The sequence below is a fragment of the Antechinus flavipes genome, chromosome 1 (genome assembly GCF_016432865.1).
Source record: "Antechinus flavipes isolate AdamAnt ecotype Samford, QLD, Australia chromosome 1, AdamAnt_v2, whole genome shotgun sequence".
In the NCBI taxonomy this organism is placed as follows: domain Eukaryota; kingdom Metazoa; phylum Chordata; class Mammalia; order Dasyuromorphia; family Dasyuridae; genus Antechinus; species Antechinus flavipes.
In genome coordinates, this window is record NC_067398.1 from 563,167,357 (window position 1) to 563,173,194 (window position 5,838).

Consider the following 5,838-nt stretch of genomic DNA (forward strand, 5'->3'; position numbering starts at 1 on the left):
TTTATTATAGTTTGTTTCTTCACATAGTGTGTAAACTGCTGAAGGAAAGGGATCACATCTTTATAGTGTGTTTATATAATCATCAATATTTAATAATTGCTACTTTATATAGCATTTTAAGTATTATAAACCCCTTCACTATACTTATCTCTTTTGTTCCTTTCAACAGTGATGTGAGATAGGTGTTGTTATAGTCATTTTACAGATGAGGAAACTAAGTCTAAAAGAGGTTAATTACTTGCCCAGGGTCACACAGCTAGTGTTTTAGTCAGAATTCAAACTGAGATGTTCTTTACTCCAAATTCACACAATGCACAAGTTGCCTCATTTAGCACATGGCAGACTTTGAAAGAATGCTGTTTGAATGGGGCTGAAACTTATCCATTGGGCCTTGCTTAAGTGGGGCCAGTGAATCAGATAATAAAGAACATGGAGGATTAAGATGGGGTCACTAGATTCACTCCTGCCAATGGTACAGGTATGCATGACATAAAGCCTTGGTGAGGGAAAAGGGGACAGTAAATTTTCTAGGCTGTTCAAAATTGTACTGCTTCTTTATCCATTATAAGGTTTCAGATGAATGCACAGATGAATGATTTTTCATTAGTTTCATCATGCATTTTAATGCTTGTGGTTAGGACATTTTTTATAAATCTAAGCTTACCTGAATATTGAAAAACTATTCTATTCTACAATGACAGAAATTATTTGCACAAAACTGAATTAGGGTCTAGTACAACCTCCATCATCTTTCTACTTCTCATTGTTACTCAATAGTTCAATCTGAAAACCACAGTATAATTCAGAATGTGAAATATTATAGGAGAGGTTGGAAAATGCTGACATCATGCAAATATAATATGGGGCTTTCAATATTTTTATAATGTAGAATACTAAATTCTTAATTATAGGTTAGGCCTGGAATTGTGCTCCAAAATCAAACATTAACTAGTGGTTGGAAGAAACTATAGCCTAGTAATCTCTCTCCTGAAGTGCCTTCTGAGGGAAAAAAAAAAAAAAAAAAAGTGAAAACTTTAGAATAGGGCTTTGTAAAAGAAGCATTAACAATTTCTTGAAATGGTGAAGGAAATCCATCACCCACTTAGTCAGAAAACTTAGTGCAAGAAAATGCACTGAGGCTAACAGGGAGGCTTACACTAAAATGAATCTGTGAACTCATTGTTACTATCTACTCCAAGGATTCAGATCCAAATTGATTGACATTTAAAAAAATCAGTGTAACTCTTTTCACATCCTATCAGACATCCACCCAATGTTTTGGAAATTTTCCTTTAGAGTTCTGTACATTGTCAATAGAGTAGTTCATTTTACTGACAAGTGAGTCCTCCTAACTCTCACTATGTGACCAACTCACCTTCTTTTCTTTCAAAAAAATGTTATGGCTTTCTTTTGTTTTCATATCACCGTTATTTCAAATACAATCTTTCCTCTTCTTTCCTAAGAAATCCAAATCTAAAAGGTGAAAAAAAAGTTTTTTTGTTTTTTTTTTAAATGCCCAATACACTTAGTTGAATCTAAGAGCATGTGAAGTGTTCTATACTCATGGTCTCCCATCTCTTCAAGAAAGAAGGGAACACATTCTTGTACCTCCTTTTTGAGGTCAAGCTTGGTCATTATAATTACACAGGTTCTGTTTCTGTTTTTCTCTCCCCTCTCATTCCTTTTACCTTGTTATAGACTTTGTAAATGTTTTGTAGTTTTGCTTATCTTATTTTAAATAATTTCATGTAAGGCTTTCCAAGTCTTCCAAATACAAAAAATATACAAAATACTCTCTGTATTTTTCAAATTTATTGTTTTTAAAGCTCAAAGACATTTATTTCATTATAGTTATGTGTCACAATCTGTGATCATTGCCCAAACAATAATCATTCACTTTGTTTCCCTTTTTTTGCTACATAACATATGAGGATTTTCTACTTCAACCTCCTTGGGACATATGTATAACAATAGAATAAAAAACACAGATATTTTAGTTATTTTCTTAGAAAAATTCCAAAGAACTTCCTAGAATAGCTGTATTAATTCATACTCCCACCAACAGTATATTAGTTTGCCTGTCTTTTTACAAGTCCTCCAAAACTGACTATTCATATTTTTTGTTATCTTTGTCAGTTTTCTGGGTATGAAATAAAACATCACAGTTTGTTTTAATTTGCATGCCTTATTACTTATTAGTGATCTGGAGCAAGTTTTCATATGGCTATTAATAGTTTGAAATTCTTCTTTTGAGAACTATTCATATTCTTTGACCACTTATTGTTTGGGGAATGGCTTGTGGTATTGGGCATTTTTGTTAGTTTCTGTGTGCCTTTCAACTCCTACACTTCTTCAATCACAATCTTCCCATAGCTTCTTTTGTATACTTCTTCATTGACGATGTGTTGGAAACTATTTGTGCTCAGTTTGTGTTTGCTTTATGGCCAGTGGATGGCCCAGAAATATAATTAGAGAATATGGAGTTCTGTAACTTGAACCCATATGCCTTCACTGTAATAGCACCATACAATTTCCCAGAGATAACCTCTCATTCTCATGTCCAGTTCTTGCGGGACTTGATGAAAACCAAGCACATTATCATTTGCAAACAGGAATTATCTGAAATACCTCACCACATGCAAGAAACACCTCTTCAACTTGGACTCCGTGCTCCTTCATCACAATTTCAAATCCTTTAAGAGGCTTCTGCCTCCCTGTTTGATACCTCACCTGATTTTAATTAGAGGGTCATTGATAATTTTTTGTAGGAATAGAGAACACTAGTGCACTATTGATAGAGATGTGAATAAGTTTTTATTTTGGAAAGCAATTTAGAATTATGTAAATGTGTTCAAGAAAATTCTGTATCCTTTAAGCTAGATATTTTACTACTCCAAGGAGGTCATTGATAAGAAGATAGTTCCTATATGTACCAAATTATTTATAATCACAATTTTTGCAATAACAAAGGCTTGGAAACAAAGTAGGCATCCATTTGTTGGGGAATGGTTGAACAAATTCTTTTATGTGAATGAGATGGAATATTACTATAAAAATGATGAATAAAATGAATAGAAAGAAATATAGAAAGATCTACATGAACTGATGCAAAGTGAAGTAAGCAGAGCCAAGAAAACTAAAATCATGACAACAATAAAATTGAAAAGAAAACCATTAAAAATATGCCAAACTGAATGTTGCAAAATTATAAAGAACAAAAATAGCTTGAAAGAAGAGATATGAAATATGCCAATCCCTTGGCAGAGGTGAGAAGTTTACAAGTGTTTTGTATTATATATATTTGTATTACATATTATATAACATACAAAACATTTCCACAATACATAATAATACATGTATTACATACATACATACAGATTTTAAAAAATATTTTATGCTGATTTTTTTCTCTCTTCTTTCTGATTTTTTAGTTTAAAATTAATATTTATTATATAAGATGATTTTCTGGGATGATGATGGAAATTTATAGTTATATGACCCATGACTTGGTTAATTTAGATAGGAAAGAATACCAATTGCTTTTTGCATATTGATAGTCTCTCCATTGTTTCATGTAGGACTTCATTATTTCTTCTTCTTCTTCTTTTTCTTCTTCTTCTTCTTTTTGACTGAGGCAATTGGGGTTGTGACTTGCTCAGGGTCACACAGCCAGGAAGTGTTAAGTGTCTGAGGCTAGATTTAAACTCAGATCCTCCTGACTTCAGGACTAGTACTCTATCCATTGCACCACCTAGCTGCCCCTAAGACTTCATTTCTTAAGTCAAACTTGCAATAGCACAGGAGCAGAGAATGTCACATCAAAGATAGAAAAAATGATGGCTATTGTGGGGGGCAGGGTGTTAGACACTCCCTTACCCAAACTGATTACTCTGAAGCATCTCCTGATACAAACAGAGAGTATTTGTTCGGTCCTTGCAAGGAGAGGTCCAGGCACATCAACTGGACAGTCCAGCATGGTGTTGGCACTTGGCAGAAGCAAAAAATGGATTATAAACCAGAAAAGATGTGGGTAGTATTCTCCCTTGTTATTGATTTTTAAATTCATTGGATGGATTGAAAAAGAAATAATCACTGACCAATAGTCAACCAATGTCTATTTCCTGGGGATATTACATGATTTCCTGAAGCTTAGACCTAGGGTTTGACTTTTTCTCTTCTACAATCCAGAGAATAGGGATCACATGACTTCCTGAAGCTTGGGTCCAACATCTGACCTACTCTGTCCTATAGTTTTGTTTTGTTTTGTTTTGTTTTTCCCTGAGGCAAATGGGGTTAAGTGACTTGCCCAGGGTTACACCACTAGGAAATGTTAAGTGTCTGAGGCCAGATTTGAACTCAGGTCCTCCTGACTTCAGGGCTGGTGCTCTATCCACTGGGCCACCTCACTGACCCCATTTTATAGTCTTTTTGAGACATCTTCACCTGCCCCATTCAGCTACCATAGATATTTTCCTTCAAACAAACATCCATCTTATTGATGCTTTTATTTATTTTTTTAACATGAGACTTTTCTCAACCCTCTATCTATCTCCAACGTGCCCTTACAACAAAGACAAGCAGTTCCATAAAGCCAACTAGTACTAGGACATCTTGAATCTGTAAAAATATGTTTTCTAAATCTAGACAACTCCCAAAGATGCTACACAAACAAATTAGTAACCACTGGACGCCACCCAATAGAATCTACAATACCAAGAGGGAATAAATCAGCATAATGAAGGGAAAATTAGGAAGATTAATAGGAATTCAATTAGAATCGCTGCAGGAATAATAGAAAATCATAGATCATAAATGAAGTATGTGATCCACTTCAAGGGCACTCTTTAAGCATGCTGTGAAGCAGGTTATATTCTATCTTCTCATTAACAAAAGGGCTGGGTAAAATAGATGCAATTTTACAAAATAAGGGAAGTTAGTAAATAGGCATATTTATTCTACTCTGCCCCCCCTTTTTCTCAACAAATAGGAAGCCATAATCTACAACCACTCCACCCCCCTCCATTTTCAGTTTGAGATTTTTTTAGGATTTAAGAGGAAAAGAGAATGCACCAAATAGGTAAATGTTGTTTAATCAACAAACACTGAAGATAGTCGAACCAAATTCAAGGGCATAAATTCTGTCTTTGGTTAAAAGCCTTAATTAAGTAGTAAATTGAGAATTGATTTCATTATTTTCCTTTCACATAATATACGCAAGGAGAATTTATGAAAGAGGAATTAAAAAGCCTTATAGTTTTGCGCACACACCAAGAATAGTAACTGAAAAAAATGCTAAAAAGAGCAGTGTTTCCTGACCCACAAGCAGTTATGGCAAAAAAGACAAATTAATTTTAACTCACAACAGTAGGTCTTTGAATTTTAAAATGAAAGGGCTTGTAAGAACAAGATGAGGTTCAAAATTTGAAGAAAAGACTTTACCAAGAAATCTGAGTCAAGGTAGTCCTTAGAAGGGAATGAGCAGAGATCATTTGTGCAGTTTTTGCCATGTAGTCCAGACTTTTCTGAAATTGTGTCAACTGTCCACCATGCTCTACTTATACCCTGTCTGTAAACCCTCTTTCCTAGTGAAGATGTAAAAACTACCACCAGTACTCAGAATCTTGAACTCCAGAATCTTGTGTTTTGGAAATTGTATTGCTAAAACTCTCTGAATGAAAATTATGGAAAAGTAGGCTGATAACATAATTTGTTAAGAGGATATCATCATCATTTTTTCATCAATTTTATTTATTAATATTTATTTTATTATCTATTAATAATTTATTATTTTATATACAACAATATCTATTTAAATTATTTATTTATTAAAGTGGTTTG